The sequence below is a fragment of the Amblyomma mixtum genome, chromosome 1 (assembly GCF_055824585.1).
Source record: "Amblyomma mixtum isolate Tamu chromosome 1, ASM5582458v1, whole genome shotgun sequence".
NCBI classification, from domain to species: Eukaryota; Metazoa; Arthropoda; class Arachnida; order Ixodida; family Ixodidae; genus Amblyomma; species Amblyomma mixtum.
The window spans coordinates 239,041,615-239,053,084 of NC_143012.1; positions in this window are offsets into that span (position 1 = coordinate 239,041,615).

Below are 11,470 nucleotides of genomic sequence, written 5' to 3' on the forward strand. Positions count from 1 at the left end.
AGGTAGGTGGCCCAGGAAGCAGGCGGGCCTAGGAGGTAGATGGCCCACCTAGGTCACGTGAACTTGCGGCGTCATTACAACCTGCCCACCGATTAGCGAGCAAAGTGCCCACCGTGGCAGGTGGAAGTTGAATTAATGGTTGGTGGCTCGGAAAGAGCAATCTGAACCGCGCAAGGCCCACCGCCGGGATCCCCTGCCATCGCAGGGCAGTAGCGCATCTCTTAACCGCTGCACCATCGCACCATTGCAGCAGAAGGGGTGTGAAGACTCCCAGGGATCTATGAATGCAAAGTACAGAATGACAAACTCTGTATGTTTGGGCTTTAACTGGTTAAAGCTATCGCGTCATACCCTTAATGCGGAGCTTGTGTCCTTTCAATTTTCTATGGTATGGTATGGTATGGTATGGTATGGTATGGTATGGTATGGTATGGTATGGTATGGTATGGTATGGTATGGTATGGTATGGTATGGTATGGTATGGTATGGTATGGTATGGTATGACCTTTGACGTCGCAAAACAATATATGGGCTAGGAGGGATGCCGTACTGTAGGGCGCCGGATTGATTTCGGCCACCTGGAATCCCTCGACGTGTGCTGACACCACAAAGTCCATGGGCGTCTTGCGCCACGACTCCATCGAAACACGGCCACAGCAGTCAGGATTCAGCCCGCGTCCTCAGAATCAGGTACTAGCCAAGCGCTGTAACGACTGAACCCCTGCGGCGGGTACAATTGGTGATTTAGGCTCATAGACGTCACTTCTACCCACGATCGCCTGGTTTGGTTAGCGCACGTGAGAGCACACGAGTACTACTTCTACCTCCAGAAGTGCGCACTCGATACACAGGCCGGTGGCTATGCTATGCCCTTCTATTGCTGATCACGCATCCTGAAAACTTTGTCATAGTAAGAGTCAGTTAAAAAAAAACGAATATTTTTTTAAAAATTCAAACATTCGTGCCACTGCCTTGCAAATTATCGGTATTGTTGCTTGCAATGCAAGACATGTCGAGCAGGTGGGATAAAAGTGGTGATGAAGAAGCGTCAGCACAGTAGGAGCGTAAAGATGGTCGCCCCAGTTGGGATCTGCACCAGATAAAAACAATGGCCTTTTATTGGATTTCTGAGAGCTGAACGTCAAATAGTTAATTTTATTGTACAATGAAAGCTAGTAAATACCGGGGCTAGTAGATGCCGGGGAAGGCACAATCAGTGTCCCAGAAACCGTAGGGTTGAGAGATAAGGAAGGTAATATGCGTGCACCTGCGGTATACGTCGGCAAAAAAAAAAAAGAAAGAAAGCCGGTAGGAGGATTAGTGTCTTAAAAGCAGGGAAGAGCCATAAAGATAGAAGGCTAGCAGGAAATAAATGGTAAAATCATAGAAAAAGTACTCTCACAGCACTATTATGATACTCTGCAATGCGTTATTGCAGCAAAGCAGTTGTGTGTGATTTCTGATACTCAACGAAGAAGGTTTGTTCACATTTTCTGCACCTAATTGAAGCAATAACGTATTTTGTTCAGGCAATGCACGTATTCCTCGTTCGTTCTTTATTTTTATTTTTTCACTTTCATTATTTCAAGCATGTCTTCATTTTGAGGAATGTTTTCCAGAGTAGCGAAGACCTTCTCGCATTGTGTGAAATGAACGCTCATGCACTCCAAGTGTCGTAAAACGTTCGATCGCTATTCTTCGAGCCAGATTCATGATAACTGGCCTTCGGTGTAAAATTTTATACGTCTAGGTATGTCACCGTACTTCGCACTAATCCATCCGCCATGTCCACATTCAGGGTAAGCACGTAAGGTTTTCCTATATAGATAGCATAATGAGTGCCCCGCATGACCTCTGAGCCGTAGAGAAGACGAGCACTCTGGGATGGTATTCTCCCGGTATCGCCTTTTGCGACATGTCGCATTCGCTCTTCGCTGATTGGCTCGAGCCGCGGTGACGGCGGCGTGACGACACGGACCCGCCTTCCTGCTACGTCATCGTGACGTCGCCCCAATTTACTACGCTTAGTCGAACAACGGAATGCGCTGAAGCGATTCGCGCGGGCGACGGGCTACCGTTAGCGTACGAACGCAATCGGCAGTTGCGGCTTTTGCGCCCTTGGCGTGAAAACATGGCGACGTCCTTTCAAGCGAGAGCCGCCCGCTTCAGCCAATTCAGCAGTCCTTGCGATTCCGGTCGGCATGTTTACCGGCAACTACTGGTGTTGTTACTTTTCGCTATGACTTACCTTGCTTCGACGATAAAGTTTAAGCTGCAATTCAGCCTAGTTTTTTAGATACGCTCTCGATTCTGGAGCGCGCAAGCCTAATGGGACCTCCAGCTACACTGCTACCGTCTGCAACTGCCCGAAACGCAGCCGAAACCTAGCACAACCGTCCGGAACGAAAGAAAAATAGATTTGGAGCTTTTTCGCGGTGTTTTATAGACTTAAATGAAGTAAAGCGAGTTTATATTAAATTTGCAAATGTTTTTTGAACATTAGACGTCATGTGATGGCAAATATTCTTGCTATAAAAGATACGAAACTACTGCTGCTAGTGAATCAGCAGTGGTAAATTGTCGCTTCTCGGAGTGAATGAATGCACCGCAGACGAAAGTGCCGGCGGCTTTTTCCGTTTCTTCGAGCATCTGCAAGCACTTTTTTAGGCCCCGCCCATATGCGACATGTCGCAAAAGGCGACACCGGCAGAATACCACCCCTGGCTAGTCACGTGAGCTTGCTACGCCACCAACACCAACGCCCAACCGGTAAATGAGCTATTAACAGCTGCGCTGTAAAATACTAAGCATGAAAGGTTCCACACCAACCCGTTTCGCTCTTAACACCGGGAACACTCCACCAATATTCCAATAGATTTCCATCCACCAATAGATTTTGTGATCGAGATGGGTGGGTCTGGCTCATGTGGCCCTCACAGTGAACGCTCTCTTGATGCAGAAAGAGGAGTGGGGGAGGGGCGGACCAGATATCGCTCACATCTTCTATGCCGTGGATTAGAGCTAGAGGTCAGTGAGAGTGTGTCCATGGGGGGGGGGTCCATGGCGTGCGCTTAAAGGCCCCGTTCTTCAGAAAATTCAGTGTCAGCGTTGCCGGAATTGTGAGCAAAAAATCGCGGGAATGGCTCTGGCATGTGGTCCCCAGAAGGAGGCAGGTGGGCCGCCTAGGTCAGATGACCTTGCGGCGTCGTCGCAGCCTGCCCATCGGATAGTGAGCAAACTGCCCACCGTGGAAGGTGGCAGTTGAATTAATGATTGATCTCTTGGGAAGAGCAAGCTGGGCGCACAAGGCCCGTCGCTGGGAGCACCTGCCATCGCAGGGCAGTGGCGCACCCCTTAACCACTGCACCATTGCGCCAGGAGGGATATGAGGACACCCAGGGGTCTATGAATGTAAAGAATGACCCTCTGTATGTGTGGAAATTAACCCATTGCCCTACCGCGTCACACCCTTAAGGCAGAGCTTAAGTGTCACCTACAATTTTCGATTTGCCCTTTTGTATCTCCCACACCACATGGTTGGGCGCGTCGTTCGCTGCGTGTGTCATCAGTAGGACTGTTTTCCACCACCAGACGGCTGCATGAGTAGGAGGCATTCATTTCGGGGTTGCCAGCGCGCTTCCTATGCACGTCATTGCCTGAGTGGACATGATGGATAGTGACCGACAAGGGCAGCGCTTAACGATATGGTTCTTGTGAAAGGAGGTTGTTAACTCTGATGATTCCTCGGCGGCTCATGGCAATGTCTGGCGAGCAGGCAGTATTCCGAAGAATCGCCTTCACAGCGGGGAAGGCTGGAAAGTAGGCCACACCTACAAAGCGAAGAGGACCAGCCCTAGATGGCCGCAGAGTGAAAATCAATAAGGTATGGCCTTCTTACATTGTCATCATCACAGCTGACACTAAAGATCCTGTCACATTACCTGAACATCACTCAATTTTAATGCGATAGCTTTAGAGTTGTGACACCAAAACCTCGCTGATGTCAGAGCTGGAATTCCCTGATATGACACCTGCCCACATTGGCAGGAGGCAAAGGAATTAATTTAAATAAACTCAATCGGACTGCCACCTACCCACCATGACACTGCGCATCAGCTCATTGGTCGAGAGATAGACAGCCTCCCGAAGAACTATCTGTGAAAAAATGAGCCGTACGGCAGCTCGGGAAGACCAACATGGGTCTCGCGATATACTGAGGTAAAGGATTTGAGAGCGGCATGCACATATGTACAGTTATAGAGCTGCCGTTTTAGTCTGTTGAGAACGGGCCCACAATCCCACCGCTGGAACCAGTGTTAAAGATGGGGCTTCTATCCCACCGCTGGAACCAGAGTTGAAGACGGAGGGGTCCTGGAGATGACTAACTCGTTTAGCCCCGCAGGTACCGGCTCCGAATGACGATGTCGGACTGCGTTATCGAGGAAACTGTACAGAAGGGTTTATTCTACATATTTACAGAAGAGAATGGAATCGAATCGAATGCTCCGATCACAAACAACGTCCCGTTAAATACGGTTTGCGTTCCCCAGATCCCTGACTGGGGAACTTAGTTCGAATAACGTTGTCCAATCGGATGGGCCATTGATGACGCTGGCGGTACCACCCACGGCACGGGGCGGTGCTGAAGCTCTCTCGCTCTCTCACAGCTCGGGGGATGAGAAGTGGAAGACAGTCATCAAACACAGATGCGTCACCTTGACCACTGCTGCAAGTTTTCTGTACGTTGCCTCCGCGGGGAAGCAGAATCCCGCAGTCTCCTCGCAGGTGGTTGAACCTTCTCGAACTCCCCCGCCGGATGGCCGAAGCACGAGACCCCTTCGACACAGCGTCTTTCAATTAGCAGCCTCGCTCAGCGTGACCTTGCGTAGCATCATCCCGTCCGGTGACCCGAAGGCCGACTCGGCCAACGTATACCGCTGCTTCCGCCGTGCTGCTGTGCATCTCTGCTTTCACCGTTGCCGCTGCTGTCGCAAGCTGTCGCCGCATCTTTGCCTAACGACGACACTCGTCTGACAGTAATTTCTCCCAGGTCCGTGGGACACAGCGCCCTTTGATCGGTTCGGAGGTTCGGTGATTTGGAGTGCAACAACCCCGTCCGTCGTCGTCAATGCTTCTGCCGCCGGCGCCAGGCCTCGTCATATCCCTTGCTTTGCGATGAGTCACACCCGGCTCCCAGGACCACGTTGTCCACTCTTAACAGCTCGTCCGCGGCCCGAAAAATCTCGAATGGCCAGCGTTCACGACCGCTGGGCAGGAAGAGATGAGGCCGGAGTCGGGTGGAAGGGCTGGTTTCCAGAAATGGCATCCAAGCTCGAACATTCAACAAAGAATGGCATCAGTAGACTGTTCCACGAGACAGGGCACTGACCCACAAGCAAGCGCTCGGAATTTGCCAAAGACCCACCAGGCTTCCCACAATGACAATAAATGTTTACTAAAACATGACTGAATTTTGGCGCAATTTTGGTGCCGAGAAAGCGCAAAATATCCCCTTTGAAATCGCCAAAGACGGACTGCTTGGACCAAGGTTAAAATCAAAACCCCACACAGTAGGTGGTCCTACCAAGTACTCCTGTCTACAACAATCGGCTGAATCCATCAGCATTTCCGTGCGGTTTTTCGTTCCTGAAACGCATCGAGAAATTCTGTTTTTAGAGAGCAGGACTCCGTCTAAGCAAGCGACCATTTTTGGGGGGACAAAACTGTCATAAGCACGTTTGAGACGATGGTCAGTCTCAAATATGAACTTTGCGCCGTTCAAGTAGCTCTGGTAACCCGACAGCATCTGTGCCGCCTAAACCAAACGCGCGCTCTTTGTCTAAAGCGCTTAACGCTTCTCTACATGTCAGCCTGGGGCTGACGTACTGAACATGGTGCTCTTCGTGGCCGTCGCCAACTTGACTTAAAATAGCACCCAGTCCTCTATCACTGGCGTCACACTGAACTTAACTCTTCACCATAGTAAGTGGTCCGAAGCAAAGGTCTGGACCCGAGCGCATCTCTCAGGCTCCTTAAAGAGTTCTCTCTTAGGTCATCTCAGTATACGTCAGTGGGGCTCCCTTTCGTCAAGGGATCAACGCTCCGTCTACGCGACTCTAAGCGTAGTTCTACTCGAGCTGCACTCCTGTGAGTGCCGTTATCTCTTGGTAGCATGTGAAATCGACACCTGTGATTTCTAACTCAGTGACACCATAGCCTTTGTCTAAGGTAAGGAAAAAAAACAGTAACCTCCGATCAACTTGTTTTAACTCAAAAGTAGCCTTTCCCTGCCTGATTTCATAAACACACACAGAAAAAAAAAGAGGAATAAAAAAAAGAAACAGCTACTTCGAATCGCCACGCTGGGGGGGGGGGGGGGGGGGGGGGAAGCCCCCCCCCCCGCGTGGCGAGTTGAAAGGATTAGGATTTCAGACGCGCCCGCCGGGGTCGCGCTTTGACTGATTGTACTGCGGTCAACTCGTGACATAAGGCTGCAGAAAAAAACGATCCCCGACTCTCCCTGTCGTTTCCGCGCCCCCTCGAGGCTCTCCGAAAACCTTGGTCGCGCCTACAATGTCGATTACCGACTCTGGCTCTGGACAACGAGCAGTGACCAGCGCGAGAAGGTGCCCCTTTCTCCCGCCCCAAGCAGGAAGCTCGGCTACTCATTCGCCATGCGCGCTTCTTAGAATGCGGGGCCAAAAGTGAAGGACGATTCCTTTTCAAGTGCGCCCGCCGAACACGCCTGCATGTGTCGTCTCGGTTGTTCGACGCCTGCGTTCGCATGCGCTGAGTACCGCGTAACCTGGCGCTTTCTGATCTCTTGGGCCGCTTTGCCTTTTTCCTAACTGGCTTTTTGTCCGGACGGCGCGGTCTAGTCTTTCTTACAGGCCGATGCCCCTTGAAGCACTTCGCGCCTGTTCTGGTCGGAAAACACACACTTCCTTTTCCGTTGCTGCAGTCAGCCTTCGAACGAGCTGCACATGTCAGATCATTAACTGCAGCTGCAAGTTTACGAGGCGAAACGCGGGAAGGCTTCGCCTTTCCTTCCACCGCATTTCTTTCTTTCGCACCTGTCCGCGCAACCGAATTTAGGGCTTTGAATTTGATTCGTTTTCTCTGGGTTCTTGCCGTTTTTCTTTTTCTGCGCCTAGACTGTACCGCGTGCGTTTCTTGATCACAACTAGCTATCTCTAGTTTTTCCGTCGCACTTTGGAAATTTTCCTCGAATTCAAAACTGGCCTCTGTGCCTTCGCAGCAGAGTGCCAGCTCCACGCAGCTGACAGCCGGATATGAAGCTTCCCCCGAGATCCCCGGCTCATTCCTTCGGGAGTTGTCCTATACCGCTTGCCTGTCGCTCTGCGCGCCATTCTCTGCATTGCAGTGCTCAGCTACAACTGAGCCCGCCTGGCTGTCGCTCTGTGCGTCATGCTCTACATCGCAGTGCTCAGCCACTACTGAGCCCGCTTGCCTGTCGCTCTGTGCGTCTTTCTCTACATTGCAGTGCTCAGCTACAACTGAGCCCGCCTGGCTGTCGCTCTGCGCGTCATTCTCTCTACTGCAGTGCTCAGCTACAACTGAGCCCGCCTGGCTGTCGCTCTGCGCGCCATTCTCTCTACTGCGGTTGTTACTCTCAAAGGGGGTTTCCGCTGTTTCTACCTCGAAACCTTTTCCGATATTAAAATCTCCCTTTTCGCGGTCCTGCCGGTTTGACGCCTGTATCAACTCTACTGAAAGGGTCGCGCTCGTAACAGTCCCGACCAAGCTGTCCATTGCCACTCCTACCTCACTTGGAGGAGAATCCTCGCACTCGTGTCGTTGAGACGCTATCTCGGAATGCTCTCTCTTAGCATTACGTCCAACTACACTGGACACGGTCTCGGATTCTGCGGCTTTCCTTGGACTACCGTACCGGTTGCACACGTTCTCTGCCACTTCCCTCGTGGTGTCGCGATTTACCAACTCGGCTACGGTCACAGACTTTTCGGGTCTTGCCTGCGGACCTATTTCATAAGCATCGCTTGCTCTTTCAGAAGTTCCGGCTCTAACAATACCGCCTTTTCTTCGCAGTTCGTTTTCAAGCTGTATACGCTTTAGATCCATTTCGTCCTTTTCAGCTTCCCATTTTTTTCTTTCTTTCTCTTTTTCCCACTCCCGATCAGCTTCCTCTTTACGCGCTTTTTCCTCTGTGCGCGCTTTTTCCTCCTGTTCGGCTTTTTCTTTACGGGCTTTTTCCTCCTGTATCAAGTTCCATGTAACTGCTAGGTGATCGTTATCCTTGACGTGTTTAAGAATGATTTCGCCCAGTTCAATTTTGGTTACTTTGTTCTGAACTTCCACTGACAGTTCCTCGCATATCAACAGCAAGTCCGACTTCAACAATCTCATTAGGTCCATTGTGACACTTTCTCCGCTTTGGCTCTGCTAACTCAAAAAAAATGCCTTGAGAATAACCCTTCTCAAATGACAAACCCTTGATTCCCAGTCAAGATTTTTCTCTGAATCTAAAGCCTGGCGAATCCCATAGCAAAAACCAAAACGCTCACCCGTGGAGAAAGCACGATGTCGCACGGTCCATCCCAGCTGCTGCCAACCAGTGTTGAGAACGGGGCCCACAATCCCACCGCTGGAACCAGTGTTAAAGATGGGGCTTCTATCCCACCGCTGGAACCAGAGTTGAAGACGGAGGGGTCCTGGAGATGACTAACTCGTTTAGCCCCGCAGGTACCGGCTCCGAATGACGATGTCGTACTGCGTTATCGAGGAAACTGTACAGAAGGGTTTATTCTACATATTTACAGAAGAGAATGGAATCGAATCGAATGCTCCGATCACAAACAACGTCCCGTTAAATACGGTTTGCGTTCCCCAGATCCCTGACTGGGGAACTTAGTTCTAATAACGTTGTCCAATCGGATGGGCCATTGATGACGCTGGCGGTACCACCCACGGCACGGGGCGGTGCTGAAGCTCTCTCTCTCTCTCACAGCTCAGGGGATGAGAAGTGGAAGACAGTCATCAAACACAGATGCGTCACCTTGACCACTGCTGCAAGTTTTCTGTACGTTGCCTCCGCGGGGAAGCAGAATCCCGCAGTCTCCTCGCAGGTGGTTGAACCTTCTCGAACTCCCCCGCCGGATGGCCGAAGCACGAGACCCCTTCGACACAGCGTCTTTCAATTAGCAGCCTCGCTCAGCGTGACCTTGCGTAGCATCATCCCGTCCGGTGACCCGAAGGCCGACTCGGCCAACGTATACCGCTGCTTCCGCCGTGCTGCTGTGCATCTCTGCTTTCACCGTTGCCGCTGCTGTCGCAAGCTGTCGCCGCATCTTTGCCTAACGACGACACTCGTCTGACAGTAATTTCTCCCAGGTCCGTGGGACACAGCGCCCTTCGATCGGTTCGGAGGTTCGGTGATTTGGAGTGCAACAACCCCGTCCGTCGTCGTCAATGCTTCTGCCGCCGGCGCCAGGCCTCGTCATATCCCTTGCTTTGCGATGAGTCACACCCGGCTCCCAGGACCACGTTGTCCACTCTTAACAAGTCTTACATACATACATACTCGTTCTTCTGCTAGCACCCTCTCCAATCCGCCACTCCAAGTGCGCGGCGCCACAGCCGACGATCCTGTCCTCGGACGGCGCATTTCGCAGCAGCCACTGCAGACGGAGCACGCCACATTCCTCCACTCTCGCAACACTCTCCCTCCTCTTTCCACAGTAACCATCCCACGACCTCACCATACAAATCTTCTTCCAAGGTAACCACCCTCCATGTGGTACTCAATTAAAACTCTAATCTTGGCGAGTTGGTTCATAGCTTGAAAGGGGTACGTACTTGCGCAAAAGACGGGACGGAAACGAGGAAACACAAACGACATGTACAATGCGCATGTGGTACTCGTGGCAGCTACCCTCCTGTTGCGCACTGCTCCGATCTCGTCGTGCCCTTCTGCTTCTATGGTAACCACCTTCCAGTTACGCATTCCTATTTCCCTCTGTGCTGCTCCTATTACGGTAACTCTCCTTGTTCCGTAGTAACCACCTTCTGATTACTCATTCGTCCGCTCTCTCTACACCCTTCTTCTTCAGCGGCAACTACCCTCCGGATGGTTCGAGTGGTTACTGTTGCAGCCAACCTCCAGTTGGGCATTCCTCTGGTCTACACTTGGCCTACTCCTTCCGCGGCAGCCGCCTTCCTGGTGGTTCCATGGCGGCCGTCCTCCTTCTTTCCCGTATTAACCACCCTCAAGTTACGCCGGATAACATCTTTCGCTATAAAAAAAAATGCCGGTTAAGGGAAAGCTTTAAAGGACTATGGACACCTCATTTTAGTTACATGATTTCTTCTTTTTAATGATACAAAAGGCATAAAAATACGTAGGTCGCCACGTGGAATTCGTCTACGACCGCTAAATGTTTTAGAACTGAATTTCCCCTGTCCTGCTTTTTCTGTTTCATCAACCGAACCATGGCTTTGACATGCAAGAAGTGTTTATATCACGTTAGGCATAAAAAAATCTACATTATAACCACTGATACGTCTTTTGTTGTCATTCCAGCTATTTAATCAGTCTGGCCTATAAGAATTCAAGTGAACTAAAACTACGTACGTATCAGCGATTATTTTTCTTTTTTTTTCGTGCCACCCGTGACTTATACACATCTTACACGTCACAACTATCGCTCAGTTATTGAAATGAAACTGCATCAAGAAAAATTCAGTATTAAATTATTTAGTAGTCGTAGGAGAAGACCACGGAGGGAGGGGGGGGGGGGGGGGGTCCATGGCGTGCGCTGAGGAGGGCTAGGGGAGCATTGGCCCCCCTAATAACATGGGCTAGAGGGGGGCGCAAAAACAGTCCCTACAGTAAACATTGCACCATCATACCCCCCCCCCCCCTCGCCTTACGCACAGACCTTTACAAGCCTCTCTGTATACTAATGTCTAACGCATCTGTTGAAAGAAGAAAACAAGAAGAGAAAATTCAGTGTCTATTGGCGATTTGCATGAAATCGACACCCCGCTGCGGCAGCAGGGTCAGATATAGTCCAAGAAGTATCGGCGCGGGCCATGGCGTAGGCAGGATAGCTTCGTTAATTCTACTGTGCGATGTCAGAGCACGTTAAAAAAACCCAGGTGGTCGAAATTTCCGGAGTCCTTCACAACGGCCTCCCTCATAGCCTGTGTCGCTTTGGGACGTTAAATCCACTAATCTCCACTAGGGGGGCTGGATGGCGCATCGAGCGCCATTGTTCGGAGAACTTCAGAATGGTTTCAGAAGGGGTAGGCGCTTAGATGATAGCCTGTTCGTGCTTACACAATGCATAGAAATAGCTAAGGCGGAAAGCAGACCTCTGTATTTAGCCTTTCTGGACATCAGCGGTGCATACGATATCGTGAACAGGGAAAACATATTTACTTTTAAAAGTGCGCTTGTTAACTACGAAATATTAGTTTTTATAGTGTT